Here is a 20,414-nt window from a genome sequence, read left to right as displayed (position 1 = left end):
TCTCTAAGCCTCACTTCACGCATCTGTACAATAGAGATGATAATAACTACCTCTCTGGTTTACTTACTCATTCAGATACTTACAAGCATCTATTGTAGGCAAGGCACTTTCCTAGGTATTGGGGATTTGGTGATGAATAAGACAGACAATACCATTATTCTTCAGAGGTTCACAGTTGAGTGTGTGTGAAGAGATTCAGAAACTATACAAATAAACATAAATATAATGAATTAACAACTACTATTATTACTATTTGCACTACTGTGCAAATAGTAATAAATGCTGTGAATTAAATAAGAGAGCATATTCAAGATATCTTCACTTAGGATGATCAAAAAAGACTTCCCTTAGCAGGTAACAAACACCTTGAAACCTAAAATAAGACACAGGGCCAGGCTGGAGATGCTCTGGCAGAGCAAGCAGCAAAGGCCCGGTGGCCCCACCAGCTGGACTAGTGTGTGTGGAATGGGTCAGGGTGAGTAGTTCAAGGTGAGGCTGGCAGTGAGGATTAAAGGAGGCAAGGTAGAATGATCCGCACTACACTCCATGGCATATAGAAGCACATTGTTCATACTAAAAATAATTCCCTGACATACCAGTGACCTTGTATAGTCAGGGCAGATGGAGAGATCACAACTCCACCCAGGGACATCCCAAAATACCCAGGCTTTCCCTCCTAATCTAGCCTACCTGATCAAATCCTAGCATGAGCCACGTTTTAACCACTGGAAGGTAGATAATGTCAAAGCTGGCAAGGAACTTGGTGGGTGCCTGACAAACAATCACATCCTGAGTCATCGGAGGGGGGACCCCTCGGGGCAGCCTCTGAAGCCTGAGGCATGGAAGGTGGGGGGTGGTTAAGAGGATGGAACTCTCAGTAGGCCTCCTGCCTTTCCTTTAGTCAGGAGCATTCTCTGACTCAACTGTTTGTTTCGTGTTTTGGAAATCACCAACAGAGTCCAGTTTTATAGATATACAACTGAGCCTCAAAAAAAGTTAAGTAACCTACTAACAATCGCTAATTTGTGGCAAACTGGTCCGAGAACCCATCTCCTCGTCTCTGATTTAATAATTTCCCCATGTTTTATTACATAAAACACAGACACTGATCTTTATAGGTATGGAGATTGTTTCTATTCAATTTCATGCCAGCCAGTACGTATTCCCTTTAATAAAAACATACACCTGGGTTATTGGAACAACCAGCACAGGGCCTATTTTCAGTGTCTTGCAGTTCATAGAGATTTTCTCAGAACCAAAAGATGTTTTAATTAGGGTTTAGGAGTGAAATTTGAGGGAACAGGACTAGGGGAGCAATTTCTCAAAGGATTATTAAAAAGTTGAGTTACACCTGGCTGGCATAGCTCAGTGGATTGAGCGCAGGCTGCGAACCAAAGTGTCGCAGGTTTGATTCCCAGCCAGGGTACATGCCTGGATTGCAGGCCATAACCCCCAGCAACTGCACATTGATGTTTCTCTCTCTCTATCTCCCTCCCTTCCCTCTCTAAAAATAAATAAAATCTTTAAAAAAAAGTTGAGTTACTCTTTCCTATCTTTTCTAAAGCTGAAAATTGGGGAAAGAATAAACTACAGAATCAGGAAGCAGCAGAGGTCAGGAAAACAATAAAAGATATGATTTGCAAAATGTTGCGAATGAAACCCTTGAGGATGCTTATTTTTCAGGAATCACTACTTTAGATAGTGGGAATGGTTTATATTCTGTTCAGACTGAAGTTCTGGTAAGGAGAGGTAGGTAACCTGGCTACTTTAAAACATTACAAAACATTAGAAAAAGGCAGAAACTTACAAAGATTTGTAAAGACATATGTCAAACACCTGCTTCAAGGACGGGAAGTTGGGTAGGAAAACTGGGTCAAAAAGAAGCAACTCTCCTAGTTGGAAAAGAGCAGTGACAATGGGGAACATATGGTATTTTATTTTATTTTTGCCTGTGGAAGCGGTACTGGCATGTAGGATGAGGTAATTTAAAGTGTTTCCTGGATTAGCTACAGTAGTTATGAATAAGTTGTCCTCGTTGGGTCAGTTAATGCTGGCAGCTAAAACGAGGTGACAGGAGCATTTCACAAGGTCGCCAATTTTCAGAGCTCAAGGTGCTTTCAGAAGAGGGCTAACAGGTTTGTCAACAAAGGGGAGGCAAGGCGCTCCGCCCGAATCCCAGAACTAGGGGGAGGAGGGGAACAAAAGCGGACAATACTAGCAGTTCATAGAGGTTAATATCCTCCGTCTATGTAGGGTTTACTCAAACTGCTTATGTAAGTGAATTCACAAATGAGCAGACGCCATCACTAAACACACAAATGAGAATACGTTCACACTGAAATCACAATGAGAGGCTGGACTTCCTTCCATCGCATGAGTGCTGACAGGGGTGGAGTGAAACCGGTGATCTCATGCACTGCAGGGGTTTGCTGTCCGTCAGTACAGCCCTTCCAGAAGGAAAGTAATTTGGCAACACACGTTGAGGCATAAACATGGTCATACCTCGTGACCAGTAACCCCACTTGTGGGAACCCATCTTAAGTAAAAAATGTGGGCAAACCATACCTGGAAAGATATGTGTTGGAATGGTGTTTAAAACATTGCAAACTTAGACTGGGCAAGGAATTTCAATTTAATTTAACAAATGGTCATTGAAACCCTACCAGTAGCTGGGTATAATAAAGCAGAGTTGCCTTCCTCAATAATTCATAATCAGGAGTTAGTAACTGTACTCTTTCCAATGTTGTGCAACCATTGAAAAAGAGGCCACAGACACACAAGGAGATTAAAATGTGTGCAGTGTATTAAATTTAAAAAGCTCTACACATCACGATGTCTACCATAATGGTTAGGGGGAGAAGCAAATGAAAAAGCCCCAAAGAAAATAGGCCAAAATGGTAACAATGATAAAATAATGGGTCATGTTTTCTTTATTTTTTTTGTAATGTGTTTACATTTCCTTTAAAATAAAAACCAGTAAAAACAAGAAGAGAAACACAAAATAGAGAGGTTATTGAATAAAAATGAAGATTGATGAGGCAAGTGCCAAGTATACTTAAGAATTTTTGTTTACTTAAAAATTGCTTTTAGTTGTATATCTTTAGTACTCATGATTTGTTAGTTCAATAATGCATTTTATTTTAGTAGTGAAAATTATGAGGGTTCTAAACCAGAGATTCAATGAACCTCACTCAAGGAGGCCTTCAGAATCCCACACAAATACAAGTTACTCTGAAGCATGGAACTTGAGGAATGCTGGCACTTAAAAATGATAGGCTAAAATCCACTCCCAAGAATTGGGCTTGAAGAACAGATAAGACTCTGGCATCCTAACAGAGATGGGGGAAGTGGCTTCCCCTGGCAAGGAGCTCCTGGAGGTCACGGAGCAGCAGTGACTGTTGCAAGAAGGAGAAGCCACATCCAAGTGCAAGGGAAGCTCACGGGAGCGGGGATGTCCAGGTATCCGGAGACCCCCAAACCAGCTGCTCCGGTTCCCTGGGCCCTGCTCTCTCTCAGAGACCTGAAGGCACTGTGAGCTCAGCTAACACTATGATTCAAAACCCACAGGATCGAACTTTGTGGGTTCTTTTTTTCTAAATCTCTGCTTTGAGGCCATATAAAGGAATCATTTTACATGGCCACCAGAAAGCTCTTGGAGTTTTCTTTTTTACCTTGGAACAAGCACGTGTGGATGTGAGCCTGTCATTCTGTCTCTTACTTCAGGGGCCCTGACCCCCTCAGATCCTCCCTGTTCTCCATGGCAGTGATGATCTGAGACCGTGCGTTGTGAGCAGTGGACACCAGGTGAACGGAGGTGCACTGAATTCACTCGTTCACCACTGGGTGCCATGAGCTATTAGACTCGCACTCTGGATTTTAAATAGGATTTTGCTTTGTTCTACCTAATCTAGGTTAGATAATCTATTCCCAGTTCATTGTATTTCCCTGAGAGTCTGTTTCCTGAAACCCACTCCAGGATCAATTTCCGTATCAACCATAGTTCTTGATTTCAACCACATGGACAATAAGCTTTCAGGAAGAGAAGTTTCTTGGGAAGGTAGACATTGACACACCATGGAAAGCACAGAGGGAGATCTTAAGACTTGCGCTGAATGTGAAGAACTAGGAAGGAATCTGCAGGGTAAGGAAGTGGGAGCAAGGGCCTCTCGACATGAGCGAGCAATGCAAATACACAGAGAGGGAAGAGAGAGAGGATGAGCCTCCCTAACCTGGGTGGGAGACGCCAGAGGTCAGCCAGAGAGGTGGGCACAGATCACCCACTAGAACATAAGATGCCTTGGGTTTCCCTTGAACGGTGATGAGAGGGCACTGAAGGGTATCACTTAGGAGAGTGACACAATCCATCTGTGTTTAATAAAGCCAGATCTGCCACAAGTGAGGACAGACTGAGGCAGGGTGAGAAGGTAGGAGGACAGCCGAAGACTTCCATGTACCTGTCATCACATATTTTGCAATCGTGCTTAACTTAGAGTATGACCTTGTATTGTTGCACAAGAAGATCCATTCACTCAATAGTTAATCAAGAGACACAATGGATAGATGTAACCTGTATTTCATTTACCCCTTGCAGCCAACCTGTGAAGCCCCGTCTTACACATAAAGTAACTGGGGCTCAGGAAAGTTAAGTGGCCTGTCTAAAATCTCGCAGCTAGGAAGCAGCAGAGTGGGGACTGCATTGGGGTGTCCTGATTCCAAGTCCAGTGCTCTCCTTACTGCCTGTAGAGAGTAACCAGCATCCCAGGCCCAGCCTGTCACCCCTAAATCCAGTCCAGGGAGTGCTGTTTGCATGTCTTGGCAATACCATATCTCAGGGACATGAAATGCAGGAAAACACAGAGACATTTCCCTTCGGTTACTTCATGAAGCGAGATATCAAGAGTATTTTATTAGGCTTTGGCAAGTTCTCTTACTAGGAAAAATCAACCATATATTTTATTATTCTTTTGTTCAGCGATGTGGCAATTATTCAAACTGAACAATCTATGTTGCTTTATGACTCCAGCTCTCTGTTTGATTCCGGTCCATCTTTCCTCATTTATATGGGGAGCCATAAGAAGTCTCAAAATAGATGTTTAAAATCTCAACTCAACTACATTATATAATAGTTTTATTTCACGAATTGTTCTCGTAGACTTCCGTCTTCTTACAAAGAACTTTCCAGATACCTGTTCTCTTCCCCGACCTTCACCTTTGAGTTAGAAGCTGTCTCTCTCCTAGTATGTATGCTATCCCGCACTCTGTCAAGGCACTCAAAAACCTGCATTATGGTTGTTAGTTTTCTTGTCTTTTTCTCCACTAGACGGCAAGATCCTTAGAGTTAGCCACAGGGCATGTATTTGTTTGCTTGTTTATGTATTTATGTATTTATTTATATCATTTTCAAGCACAGTAGTTGCCATGTAAACCCACAATAACTATTTGGAGGTCAATTAATAAAATGGGGCAATCATGTAACTAAACACATACACTTACATTTAAAATTGTACTGTAAGAAACCATTTAGCACTTTTAAGGAAAAAAGAACTACCTCCATTGTAATTTTACTGCGAAATATCAAAAGCTTTCTGAACAACTGCACGGGTTTGGAATCCAGGGGTGCTTTTTACCGGCCCATTCCAATATTTAAGCCTTGGGGCCACGATGCTCTTTAGGAAGCTGATCTGGGGACGGCTGCTCCGTGTTCCACTCCCCGCCCCTGCCCCCCGGCACACCTCCTACACAAAGCACAGGCTTTTCAGGTTAAGTCTGCCTTTCTTGGTTTAAAAGCAGAAACCTTTAAGCTTTCTTGAGTTGTCGTAGGAGACCGGGTGTTATGCTGTGGGCACACACCCCTTTCAAAGCCACTTTGGTCTCTGCCGTCTGACTGCTCTCCATGCCGGCGGTGCTCAGAAGGGGGCCTCCGTGGTTTGGTCCGAACGGGAGCTGAACTCAAGGGCCCTCTCGTGCCTGAGCTCTTCCGCACTCACACAGCTCACCTTCTCTCCTCCAGAGTGCAGCACTGCACGGTACCATGTTTTCATTTATGACCCGCTTTTATAGCTATACCTCAATGGGTACAGCTATAGAGTAATGAGGAATTTCCACCAGCAGATCAGAATTCATTACTTGGTTGGTCCCTTGCTCAAAACGTGTCTGGAAGCATCTCTTAGACCTGCCGCAGGCCCTGTTCACGGCCACGCTCTCAACGAGCCTCCTACTCTGGAACGCTTCTTTCCACTCTGACCTTATTTTCCCTTCCAGTTGCTCTGCTAAGCCGACTCTTCCTCTTTTCTTCTGCTCTCGAGTCCCCAAACCCAAACACCTTCAAAGTTCAGGAACAGGGAGGAAAGAGTTTGCGGGGCAGAGCCGGGTGGGCTGCGTTCAGGGAAAGCACCTGCTGAGCTTCAGAGACTGCAGAGTTGGTGAGAAGAGAAGACGGAGAGGAGAAGGGGCCAGAAGCGTTAGCCAACCTAATTGTTTCTCAAGGACAGGTGGGACTGGAATTGTTGGTGGGGTACCAGCGCCCCTCAACCCAGGGCGATTTTGCTCTCCAGGGTCATTTAGCGATGTCTGCAGACATTTTTGGTTGTCAGGCTTGGGGGCGAGGAGGGGTTGCTACTAGTGAAGGTTGCTAAACATCTTACAATGCACCTCCTCCCCCCAAACAAACAATGATCTGGCCCAAACAGCTGATACTGCTGAGGTGAGAAACCCTGGGTTAGACGAAGGACACGCAGGACAGGTGTCATACTACACATAAGAATGGAAACAAGTTGTAGAAGTTAACTTACTGCTGGAATTTTAAAAAGTCATTCAGACCACATCTCATCAACCTCCATCCACCTCAACTAATGTTTGCATATGAGGCACTTCTAGAGACATATTCGCACACAAATGTCCCTTTGTCCTCGGTACACGGTATCAATGTGAGACCTGCACCGGTTTTCACTCTCAGCATCCTGTCTCCTGCATCACACTGGTCAGCACACACATTTATGCCATTCTTATTCATGATACTTCCCTACGAATTTCTCTGGCGTCTCCTTTGGGGCTGGCCCTGCCTTATCAGCATCACTAGTGGGGTGCCCCCCGTGGGGCTCTTCCCTCAGCTCCTCCCAGAAGCTATGGATTCCTGAGAACACCGTCCCCCACCTTTGATGTCTGTTGGCCGTGGTAATTTTCATGAATTATAAAATACAGGGTTTTTTAAGGATCCTAGGTTAGAATCATGCTCCAGATAAAGAAACTGAATTTTAGAATAGCAGGGGAAAGATCTAAAATCATTTAGAAAGGCTGTGGATTGGTGAATGTGAGGTTAGACAGTTTTATGGGGTTGCTTTTATGCAGTATGAATGTGTTGTTTAATTTTTAATTTCTGCAGTGTTGCTCGGTTTTATGACGCCTATGTTGCTGGATGCATCTAAAGCACGCTATGCTTCTTCTTCCTCAATAAGTCACAGCCTTCCCTTTCTCCAAATGTCTCATGAGAATCAAGCCTTGACAGTCCACCAAGACCTTGCATCCACTGACGCTTCCTGCCCTCGATTATATAACATGGTTGGCTGCATGCATATCACGTTGCTTCTTTTCTTTGTATCCGTCTACTTTGCTGTGGATGTGAGGTTGTGTTACTCTCCATGCAAGTGTAAGCTCTCAGCGGGGAAGGAGGAAGAGGCCCATTGTTCTTAATTGGATGGTACTTCTTCACAATGGCTACAAAATTCTGTAGCCAATGTTGCTGAGTTAGATTTTGATAAAGAATGTTGCTCAAAAAGGATTCAAAAAACATGAACTTTATTTCTTAACCACCTTTTATTTGCACAACTGAATATGAGCTGTGCTGATCAGAGAGACTTTGGAATTGGAGAAAATGGATAACGCCGAACCACATTCAAACACTTGGGAAGGCCAAACCTATTGTCCACGGGAAGATAAAAACTCGACAGTGGTCTCCTAGCATGACTTCCCTAGACATCAGTCCTTAGACTGGTCTCACTTTATACTGAGTTAGGTCTAATAAGAAATTCCCATTCACGCAGACCTTTGATTTCTCCATAGAATGGCTACTGAAATCTCTGACCTAGGAGATGGTAAAGCAAATCTGACATGTCCTAAATTAAAACGTGACTGTACCAGCTGAAATTCTGAAAGGAAAAGACCTTCAAGGCAAAATAAATGTTAGGTTTATGCTTAGCAAAATGAGCTGTAAAAACATGGGAATTTATTTTGTTTGTTTCCTCTCTATTTTTTTCCTTAAACCTACTCTAAGGATTAAATGTCAGTACAAATGCCGTTATTTTATATTCCACTCCCATTTGGGACTGAGAGCAGGGGAGAATGCACTGTCTCTATGGCTCAGAACGCTTGCTGCCTGAGCTTTCATTCTGCTACAAAACCCCAGAGAACTAGTCACATCTCAGCTCTGTGGATGGGGACAGGAGAGTCTAGCCGATTATACTGTGTTTATAACATACATTGGAAGGGGTGTGTGTGTGTGTGTGTGTGTGTGTGTGGTATAATGGTTATAAGAAATCTAAATGGAGGCTTTGCTACATGCAGCTATAATGTTCACTTGGATAATTGCTTTGTCATAAACATAGTTTCGTACAGTCTCAGCTTGCTGCTATGGAAGCAATGACATTAACAGAAATAACAGTGGTGCCACAAATCTTCAGGGATTTTTTTTTTTAATGGAAAGGAAAATTCTAAAACTAAAAATAAACTTTTGAGTTGCAACGCTGGGAATCCAAACACCAGAAAAACACAAGAGGGCTGTGTCATTGGGACATGGGAGGTATTCTAGCTGGTGGTTCCATGCGAAGGGCACTCATGGGATGGAATCTAAGCCTTAGGTCATTACGACTCGGGCAAAAGAGAAGAGAGCTGCATTCTTCACCAGAGAGGTGATATCTGGGAGGTTTCCCCTACGTGTTCCTCCAGAGCCCTCAGGCCACACCTCGCCTGTGGAGTGAGGGGGTGCCCATTCTAATGCCCCCTGAGTGTATATGGCTTATGGCATCATGAGCCCTGTCCCCTTCGCATATGGTTTCTAAACACAACCACCTACCACAGAGATGCTCTCGTCAACCTTAATTTTTAGTTGTTGATCTCAATTGACATTTATTTTACAGAATCCATATGAAAATATCCAGATCTAAAACCACGGAAATATAAGAGAAATTACCCTCTGCTTCCCCTCAACATCAGTTGGACTCTGAAGGCATATTATTAATATCAGTGGCCCAGTTCATTTGAGTTGGGCTCTATTAGCACTATTAGCAAAGACCATGAAATGGTTTTCTACATGCTTGAACTTAATGATCTTCTGATTATAGCTATAAATTATTTATAGCAAAATTCTGACTCATAAAGCTTGGCTACAGGGAAATATTCTTTCCATTAAGGAGCACGATACTTTTGTTTGTTTGTTTGTTCATTTCTGTATCTTTTGCTTTCTTAAGGACCTTACAAGGTTTACGGGATTAAAGAACAGATGTCACTTTCTGAATTCTAAATTCACTCTAAGGCTAAGGTAGGTTTTTACGCACAAAACACAGACTTGTCTCTGTTTCTCCTATCAAATAGATGTTTGAAAACATCCATCCTCCTGGAATGGGAAAGAGAGGAAGGTGGATGCAGGCCCTCCTTCCGCAGACTGCAGGAGCATCTCAGTTTACAAAGCTGAACACACTGCATTGAGAATGGTTTTACTCAGTTAAATTCTGCCTCAGTTCATTGACCTAGAAAAATATTATTCCAGATTTTTGGAATAGGAAAACGACAGTGGTTAAAGGTTGAAAATAACTTTAGGAAAGACAAAAGGAAAGCTGTTACTTAAAATAGGCCTGGAATGACCCACGCAGGAGTGAGAGCAGCAATGCACTGAAGAAATCTGCCTGCGGCAATCTGCAGTGGATGGTGAAGAATTCAGTTTTACTTTCGGCCGCTCGAGCCCTGTCACCTGTGTGGCTATGTCAGCCTTCGCTGAAGTTTTGGAGGTGACACCACAACCATACAAACACTGGAGCAAGTGAAAACTTAGAAATAAAAAGCCATGAAACAACAGAGAGAGGCAGGCCGTTCAAACGCCCAGATTCAGTGACTCAAGAGAGATAGCCAATGTCTAATGATTTAGAGGAATGAAATCATGTAACAATTGCACTGTATTTCCACTGGCAAGTCCATGAGAAGTTGATTCCTCAAGCACTTTTGCTATCCATAAATTCTCACGTTGATGTTTTTTTTTTCTTCTTGCCCCGCAATCTATATTTTATTAGAAACTCTAGTCCGGGGAATTCTTGACTGCTGGCTGAAAGGGCTCGCGCATGTCCCACGGTGTTGGAACAGCACATTAATGCAGTATTACATTAATCAACGGCACCGCACACATATATTATTTTTAAAAGAAAACAACTGCAAATCCACATGTGTGTTGTCTGGGCAAGTGAGATTCTGACTTGGCAAAATGTCACATTCCAAATTCAGCAGTGTCCAATGTGCGCACTTGACATCAACAACAGAAAACACCCATGAGCAAAGGTAATGCATTTATGCATTCATAACTTATCACCGAAACACATAATGCGAAAAGAATGAGACACCATGCCAAAGGGAAACATTTCTTTAAAATCAATTGGCAAACTTCTTTCTTTTCATTTCTTTCTACTGAATTTATTGGGGTTTACTGGGGTGACACTGGTTCATAGACCGTACAGGTTTCAAGCGTACAACTCAATACAACATCTGCACACTGCGTCACGCACTCATCTTCCAAAGTCAAGTCTCTTTCCCTGCCCATTTAGCCCCGCTTTGCCCGCTTCCACCCCCTCCTACTCCCTAATTAGCACAGTTCTAAAGCTACTTATCCCAAGGATGCACACAAGCAGACTCACAGCAACGGACCCAATCCAACACCTCTGTGCACACAGTAGGAGCCAAGCCACCACCACTGTTGCTCTGAGTACCTGCCGATGTCACACCCTCAAGAGACTCTGTTTTTGTTTTGTCTTATTTGTTTATTCCTTTTCATCCGGAAGAAGAAGCTTGGGAGAGATCATCTGGATAATCTGTGAAAAGCAGCTATTGCATTTGGCTACTCAAGCCGCGATTCCTGGTTCTGCTGCTCAGTCCCTTACGTGTGCACTGGGACTGGAGCCACAGAGGGGCTCATTTTCCAGGGGGGCCAGTTCACTGCTTCCCCACAGCCCTGGGCAACACTGGAGTCTGGTGTGCTGCAGGCTACACGAAGACTATTTACAAGTATGAACCGAAAGTCTTGCAGACAGCGACTTCAGACAAAACGCTGTGTGAGGCGTGCCTGGTGAAACCAGTGCAGACAGGTATCTCTCAGGATGGGGAAACGGTGCAGAGGCACAAAACACGGACAGTGTGTGGGAAACTCTCCTCCCACTAGATAGCCTGGCATCGCTTGCACTCTGAAATAACTCTTCCCACTTTCTCTTGTTTTCATCTCAAAGTTCGTGTCTCCACTGCCCGAACCTCTTTTTCTCATTTTTATCTCCGTGGTAGACACGCCCAGCCACCATTCTAAGAACAATCCTATCTGCTCTCACCTGGACTCCTAACACTATTCAGCATCTTGTTCCCGCGATTGTTTCCGTAGGAAATCACAGGCAGCTATAAATTCTTTGCTAATGCTCTCATTGAGTCCTGGCACCAAGCTCCTTTCGTCTTAGGCCTCACCTGTCCTCAGGGACTTGACGGACGAACAGGATGCACTGAAGTGATGCTCTAAAGGCTCCCATCTAGGTCAGAGGAAGCTGTGTGGTTTTGCCTGGACCTTCTGGAATGCTTCTCCAGAGCCACCGTGGAAGAAGACAGACTATCCCGAGAGACTGGTGAGGCCCTATGTAGGGCCCCTGGTCAACAGTCCCAGCTGACCACAGCTTCCCAGGCATCCCCACCAGGACACAGGACCGTGCCAGCTAAATACAACAGTGTGATCCCTGAGGACACCGTGTGGAATGGAAAAATCACCGTGGTCGGCCCTGCCTCAGTTCCAGGCCAGCAGAGTCCTGAGATATGGCTGTCATGTAAAGCCACCAAGTTTTGATGTTATGCAGCAACAGATATAGCAACAGAACTCTAACTTTTATTTTTTTCCTTTTTTTATGAATTCCTTACCTTCTACATACAAATCTGCTCAGTTCTTCCCAGTGTTAAAATCCTACAATGCTACCTTATAGTATCAGCCCTATACAGCTCTGCTTCCCTCAATGGTACCCATCTTCAAAACACGTCTGTCCTACTGCTTCCATGTCCTCGGTTTTCATGCTTTAAACACACAGCAATCTGACAGTCACAACCTCCATCATAAAGTGGCAGGACTTCAAAGTTGGAAGGGACCTTAAAAGCTACATCATCCAACCATGTGTTCTCTATTTAACTCCCCTCCACATGGTCTCTTCTCAATAGTAGGTGTCCCAGTGATGCTCTAACATCTCAAGGGATGTGGCATTTGGTGCCACCCAAGGGTGCTCATTCTATCTTTGGATATCTGAAATTATGAGGAAGTTCCCTCTGACTCTGCATGGAACTCTGTCTCTTTAAAACTTCCATCCATTGGTCCTAGTTCCCTTGCTCTTAATTAAACAGAAAAAGCCTAATCTCTACAAGTTGGAAGCATTTGTAATCCTCCTGATAAGACATGGATTAAGCAGTGGCAGAAGGGATGAAGAAAAAAAGAGAATGTCCAGTCGACATTTTAGTGTTACCAAAATTTTTATGCATCTTAAAATCCATGTATGAAGTCACAGGGTGGACCTCACCATCCCCTTTTACCTTTCTATAATGTGAGTTAAGTCAGGTCATGGGCCACCATTCCGTTTCGTGGGGGAAATGTGGAGACAGCACAGCAGAGAACGCAACAGCACAGATGGAGGCCTAGAGCAGGGACTGCGCAGCCAGCTGCCTGGGCTGGAATCCTGGCTGCAGGCGGCTCCAGCTCTGTGACCTTGAGTAACTCAGCTACTAAAACTACAGCCAATTCTAGGGGCACACGATCATGTTCAGCTAAATTCCGAAATTGAACATAGTGAAAATAGGGTCCTGCCCTTCCTCTCTTCTGCCTGGTAGTAACCAAATCCTAAGAAGGCTCCTATGTGGCATGATATCAGGGAAGAGGCATCAGCCCCATTAGCCCCCGTTCCTGCTCTTTGTTGGGGGCCCACACTGCTTTTGCTGTTGACGTTGTCTCTGTTCCATAGCACGGAATCCATATCACATCTGCTGATGGCATCCCGGTGACCTATGCACGGGGCAGCAAGGCCCTTCTGATCCCCTCCCGGGGCGGTCTCTGGGGACACCGGGAGTTGTAAAAAGTTTTCCATGTAGCCTGGACATCTCAGCCAGTCGGTGCTGCTTTTCTCCTCCCAACATCATGCTGCCCCAGGATTCCCCTGCGAGGTGTGGCCTCTCCCAGATGGTGATTGGAATCGGGGATTTCCTAAATGCTTCTGGGATTTCCGTGACTCCCATCTCCAGGAGAACTGGAGCAGGCGTGCCTCCCCGGTGTCCCCCAGCGTCTGTCCCACGGCACACTCTCCTCCTGCCTGCAGCTCAGACGTTCCGTTCCCCCCTGCGGGACAGGGAGCACCTCAGACGTCACTCTCCGTTCTCCCCGGCTCAACCACATTGTTATGCTTGACAATTTAAATCATCCAAGCAGACCTTGAAGCCTTTTTTAAAGTTTGTCTTTTAAAACATTCTGTCTTGTAATGAACAAAAGCCCAAACCAACCCCGGCTTCTGACTATCCTTTTTCAATTTCATGAGGCAATGTTAGAGGTCAATGGACTAGAACTTGCCTCTGTTTTCTGCCATTAGCTTATCCTGAAGCTGAGAGCCTGAGGTAAAAAGGAATCACCAAGGGGAAAACATTGGGTAGAAACTTAAAAGACAGCCCTGTTATAACTACACTTGATCTGCTAGTACTTCCTTTGTTTGGGAAAGCTGTTGTTGAATTAATCTTATGGCACATCTTACATCAAGGGCACAGTAGGCACGAGGAGAAGTAATTCAGAGGTCGTCTGCAGGCAACTGGGTACAACAGAGTGGGTCCAAACAGGAATTGAATAACACGAATTTAATGCTTGGTGTCTTTGAGTAGTCGGCTGACTTCCTATGCCTCAGTCTCCTCATCTGTTAAATAACCGATGCTACTCGAGTAGCATCCGTTATTATTCTGTGTTGGGTGTAGAAAGCGGTGTAAGGAGAGATTGGGACAACTCCACTAATCAGTGTTACAACCAACGAGCTAATTCTGCGGGGGAAAGCAGAAGCTGGTCCTCTTCCCCCCAGATCCTTGTGCCTTTCCACTGAGCACAGACTCGTAAGACACGGATAAAATGCAAACCTGTCCTAATACTGTCCTCTTGTGAAAGGACAGTGTCTCCAGCTTCTTGCCACAAAAGGAGAATTAGGGTTTCTGTTTTTCGCCACTCGGGGCCAAGTGCAGGGCGGCGGAGCGGTCTGCCCCTGTGGAGTTCTAATCCGGCTGAAAGAAGAGCAGAGTGGGCATCTCCTTCGGGGTGTCCAGCCTTTTGGTGTTTCTGGGCGACGCTGGAAGAACAGTTGCCTTGGGCCACACGTTGAACACACTGAGACACATAATCACATAAAAAAGTCTCATAATGTTTTAAGTGAATTTATGATTTTGTGTTAGGCCGCATTCACAGCCATCCTGAGCCACATGCAGCCCACAGGCCGCAGGCTGGACGCCTCTGGATCTGCGAGGTCCCCTCTACTGATGGAACTCCCTGGGGCTGGCCCCAAGTGTAACCGAGCATGGTCAGGCTCAGAGTCTGGCTGCCTGGGACCAGCAGACCACAAAGCCCTTTAAAATATATAGCTTAAATCCAACCACAGATTTACATTTACAGCCAGCACTGGTGCCGAATCAAATGGCTGTGTTACAATGAAGTTATGTGGGAACCTTTATTTTTACAGCTTACACACTTCAGCCACTTGAGGGAACAGCCTGAGGATCAAAGGACATTCCCGAACAGAGTGGTATTTGTTTGAGCCTCCTAGCGGAACTGTCCTGTGGATCTTTGCAAACAAACTGATTCACTTCACTGGCCTGAACACCAAGGTACTGTACATAGGTGGTGGTGGTATTTACTGGAATGGAGAACAGGGAAGGGGCTGGGAGTCCGAACTGCAGCACATGTTACATATGAAACACCTGTGAGCAATCCAAGTGGCGGTATTAGGTGGGTCCAGGACTCAAGTGAGATGTAAACGTTAGTGCTTGGCTGACTTTTCTTAGGTGAAACCGTAGAACAGGAAACACCCTCCAGGAGAGCCTGCAGGAAGCCCGGCACTGGTCCTAAGGTCCCACAACACGTGCAGGCTCAGGAGAGAAGGAGTCTGACGAAAACGGGAAACGGCGGCCAGGAGGACACCCGAGGCCAAGCAGAGAGCTCCAAGGAGAAGCGAGTGGCTACTCAGGTCAAATGTTGCTCAGAGAGTCAAGGGAGGGAGCTGCAAAGGGCGCCCCAGCACTGCCCACCTGGAAGGCACTGCGAACCCTCCGTGAGGACTCCAGCACAGTTTCAGCAGATGGGCGGGTGAGGCCGGATTCTGACTCGGACTGGGCGAAAGAGTGAAAGGAAGTCCTCTAGGGGAGACATCCTGTGCAGGTGCCTCTTTGGAGGAGCTTAGCCTGAAGGAAGGAGGAGGGGGAAACTGGAGACACGTGGGCTCTGTGAGAGAAGGGAGTGCAAGAGAGGAATCCAGACCTTGTCACTCCAGGGACTCCAACTGTCTTTAAAACCACCCTGTCCTTTTCACAATGACGACGCCACCATTTCCACCCTCTACCAGCAGTCCCCAACCTCTTTGGCACCAGGGAGTGGCTTCGTGGAAGACAATTTTTGCACAGACTGGGGTGGAGGGTGGGGGAGACAGGAGGCAGTGCTCAGGCGGTAAAGAGGGAGGAGGGAGACTGGGGACTTCGCTCTACTCTAACAAAACTGGCCTTAAAAAACCTTTATTCTCGTCAGTAGAAACACTTCCTACAATCTACCTACAGGTTCAACTGTCAGTACGCACAGCTGACTTCCCACTCCGACCTCCTCCTGTGCTCCATCACCACATCCGCAGACCAGATGGACATCTGGCAAGTCTCACTGGTGTCTCAGAAATGACACATCCCCTTAGAGAACAAGACTTTTCTCTGTCAGGTCCACTTTACTCCCCTATTTCTTGTAATGGGACATTCGGATTCACTCAAAACCATACCTTTCTTTCCTGTCACCAGGAAACCACCTCAAATTCTCAGGCTTACAGCCTTTCTCCCCACCATTTCCATCTATCCAAAGCCTACCCTCTCTTTACAGCTCATGACATCTGATCCAGGAAACTTTCCCGATCCTTCCAATTTGATGGGATTTCCTAACATTGAAGTCTTCTGGTGCACCTCTCTTCAATTAGATTTATTTGAGAGACTGTCCTATCCTCTTGATTAGACTTTAAGCTTAGTGGTCAGGGGCCTCATCTTACTCATTTTTTTTTGCATCCTTTGCATAACTAGATGCAGCAGGCACTCACCAATGTCTTACTTAATTGGCTCAAAAGCAAATTGTTACTGAATTCTTTAGATTAAATGAGTTTTTGCCCTTTGTGTGCATGCAGAACAAATAATAATACACTGGAAACTTAAGAATGTACTTAACTAGAGTACAGAAATGAGCTCTTATGTCGGGGCACTGCCAAAAATTGCTTTTCTTTCCTGGAACTAGTATTTATTTAACTTTTTATTATGGTATGGAATATTTCAAATATACCTAAAAGTAGAAAGAATAGCATAACGAACCCCCATGAACCTATCATCCAGTTTCAACAACTTAGGACATTTTCCCAATCTAATTTTATCTATTCATCAACCCCTTTCCCTTTTTTTTTTCTGGAACATTTTAAAGCAAACTCCAGACATCATATCATTTCACTTATAGAGACCTCAGTAAATATCTCTACCAGATGAGGTCTTTGTTTTATAATTTAACCACATGTGAAACTAATGAAATTGATTCTCATTAGTTGACATTATTTAATATCTGGTATTTGTTCCTGTGTCCTCCGTTTGATGTAATCATTTTATTCAGAGAATGTTTGATTTAATCGTTATAGACTAATTTAAAGTGATTTAGTGCAAGGCACTAATTCTCGATTCCTTTAGCATATGTTCTGGAAGACGTTAAGGAGAAAGGAGATACTCAGTTTCTGAATTACTTGGTTTCCTTGATTTGTTTTCTCCCCTTCACCGCCACTGCCCTTTTGAGTCTTTCCCACTCTCATGTTTATCAAACATGGGAAGTGGGAGAAGGTGTGGCAACGGCTGCTCTTTGTCCCACCATGTCCCTCAACCCCTTCCTCTGTGAGAACACAAGTACTGACACCAGGCCAGGCATTTACAGACGACGTATCCTGACCCTCTCCCAGTCAGACAGCAGCAAGACCGTGTCACTTTCTGAGCAAAAGTGATATGTGCTGTTTCTGGGTCATGCCATTAACTGGAAAGACATCTGCCCTTTCCTCTCTGGACCCTCTTTTTAAGGCTTAAATGCCGATGTGGTGTGGTAAGTCAACTGCCACCACGCAGATGAAGAAGAATCCTGGAGCATCCAGAAGCAACCAGATGAAAGAGCTTGGGGCCCCGGTTAACCTCATGAGGAAGAGCCGGCCTGCCAACCCCCAAGCCATCAGTTTTAAAGTACTATTATTTTGCTATCTGTTACAGCAACTGTTGTGATGTTTTAATTAAGATAGAAGGTAAAAACTCAACAATGTCAGTATTAGAATTTTCTAAAAATCTAATGAGAGTTTCTCTTCCCAGCATCACAGATAATCAAATATTCTTCGCATATGTTTCCAATTATTACTGGCTATCATTCTGTCATAGAGCATAATGATCAACTGATGTAGTTAACTGAGTGTAAGCCATGAAAAGCAGCGAAGTAAAAAGCTTGGCTGAATTTGGTTCCAGGCAAACATTTCTTTGAATCCTTCCTTGCTACTCCCTAGCTATGAAGAAGTTATTAAAACTAAATGACACTTTAAGTCTGTAAAATGGGAATAATAGTTTCCTTGAAGATTGATTATAGACAATAAATCACATATATTGGAAGGGCAAACACAGTACTTGGCACATAGAAATACTCAGAAAAGTACCCAATTCCAACTCCTTGGATTCCTCGTGCATATAAGTCCCAAGGGTCTGTGATATTCTCCAATTATGTAAAATTGCTATAGCCATTCAGGTCTCAAGCCCTCATCAAAACAGCAAAATTACCCGCCGACCCTGATGAGGGGCCCTAAGATTTACAATGCTGGTTTCTTTCTAAAGGCTATGAGATGAGCTACAGGAAAATGTTGTGGATGAAAACCACAGACCTTTTCCCAGAACTTATATGCCCACATTGAAGAGATGGTGATAAACGTTATGTTAGTTACGGTAACACAGCACACAACCCTCACAGCTTAGAGGGTTTGTCTCTTCTCCACGACAGTAGGCGTTGCTGGTCGGCAGGGAGGCTCTGCTCCACCCAGTTACTGCAGGGTCCAGACTGGCAGACCAGCTTAGAAACAAAAGATGGCGGGGGGGGGGGGGGGGGTGTTCAGTGGGAGGGATCTGTGAGCCAGACCTGGAAGTGATCTCCTAACTTCCATTCACAGTCCACTGTCACAAGAGTCCGAGGTCAGCACTAACTGCAAGGGATGCTGGGAAATACAGGCTGGTGCAGGAAGAGGAGAAAAGAATGTGGGGACCAGCTAGCAGCATCTGCCATATGCAGTTAGCCTGAAAGATCACGTACTGAACTATTTTATTTAGCGTCAGCTTGGGGAGTGGGAGGGTATATTTCGAAATACTCGCTCAAAAACCTTGATTAACAATGGTGTCTCATAAAAATCTTTCTATGATACAAGAAACAAATTTAGAAAAGATAATTTCTAAAAGAATCAATCATAAAAAATTCCTGAACCCCTCAAAGTGACTTCAGAAAGTAATAATAATTACTTTAAAATGTAATGGCAGGAAACCTAAATTCTTGTAGTTAGAAAAAGACTCAGCTGTGGAACATTTCCCTCTAGGAAAAAATAAGCACTTTTTTTAAGAAAGCATTTGAACTTTTAAGGAACTCTCAAGAGCGATTAACTTCAAGTTGCCTTTTCCTAAACAATGATGTCCTGGTTAACTGGGTCCTCAGCACGCAGGTGGCCCACACACCACACACGTTCGTCATAGCCATCGGCAGCGTCTCTGAGACACATGGCGAAACTCGCAAAGAGGCTGCGGACTCTTAGGTTTCACTATAATGATATTTCCAGAAATAAAGGGAATTACACATTAATAAAGCGACGAAACTATGCAGGTAACCATGACGACTGCTGCAGATTCAATAACATTTTATACTCCTGATGAGTTTTTCCTTTTTTATTGCCAGAAAGATTAGAGAAATTATGAGAAAGAACCGAGAAGCATGCATCTCTCACCTGTAGTCTCGCGGGCAGACTGGGCTCATTCGAACACCGACTGTGCGGCGAACTCTGGAAAGGTCCCTCCCGGCTCCTACCTGCATATTTATCTTGGGAAACAGTCGAAGCCTGGAGCTCGTGGTCCAAAGTCTTTGAGTAACGTTTGTCCAGAGAACCCCTTCTCCAAGTTAAGTCTAATTTCATCTATTTTCTAAACTGTGTTTCTTTTTTTAAATCCTCACAAAAACAGCTTATCTCTAATGACGGGTCCACAGAAATTTCTGAAGGCTCTTCTTAAGCATCTAAATCAAGTTTCAGGACATTTTGAAGAGATCATCTAAATCATGCAGCTTTCCAATGAATCAAACTATTTTTTGTTATTTTTGCTTTTGTTGTTTTCGGTGTGCTGACAAATGAGAAGTCACGAGTGGGAAGAATTATTTTAAAGTTTCTCAAGAAATGTGCAAAACAAGTAACTTCTGTTTTACTATGTTTCTGCCTATTTTCCTATGACTTATGCTTAGTAGGTATAGATTAACATTCATATCAATATAGAGAAAATCATTCTGGATGGACAGGACATTAAGCGGTAGGAAGAACACCAAAGACCATTACTGTGTAGCTGGGGAGACTTCTGGCCCTGTGAGGGGTGTATGTTAGAAATAGCAGGTCATTCACCTAGAGAAAACGGAGCCAAGGCCAGCAAGGGGAAATTCCCTACCACTCAGAGGCTGTTCCTCAATCTGCCTTTGTTTCTGGCTGCAAAGATGAAACCATCCACCTTCCCTCACCAAAAAAAAAAAAAAAGCCACATTAGTGAGATTTTCTTTTATTACGTTTTGTTTTTCAGGCAGGTTCCTTTTTTCTGCGTTGGTTTGTCTCCTGGGTCATTGCGCCACCCTTCAGCACCTTTGTCAG

At 44.4% G+C, this 20,414-nt stretch overlaps 1 protein-coding gene and 1 long non-coding RNA gene across 9 annotated transcripts in view; both read right to left on the bottom strand.

The window, feature by feature from the left end:
- The window catches only part of AIG1 (androgen induced 1), a 212,130-nt gene that overhangs the window by 100,989 nt on the left and 90,727 nt on the right, over positions 1 to 20,414 (bottom strand). The window lies entirely within an intron of this gene.
- On the bottom strand, positions 1,994 to 13,408 carry LOC118500356. Its single transcript, XR_004902926.1, has 3 exons — positions 13,397 to 13,408; positions 7,606 to 7,609; positions 1,994 to 5,231 (listed from the first exon to the last, which is right to left on the bottom strand). It is a non-coding gene; the product is annotated as an uncharacterized LOC118500356 (long non-coding RNA).

Source organism: Phyllostomus discolor, chromosome 4 (assembly GCF_004126475.2).
Source record: "Phyllostomus discolor isolate MPI-MPIP mPhyDis1 chromosome 4, mPhyDis1.pri.v3, whole genome shotgun sequence".
In the NCBI taxonomy this organism is placed as follows: domain Eukaryota; kingdom Metazoa; phylum Chordata; class Mammalia; order Chiroptera; family Phyllostomidae; genus Phyllostomus; species Phyllostomus discolor.
This window is presented reverse-complemented; position numbering and strand designations above follow the sequence as displayed.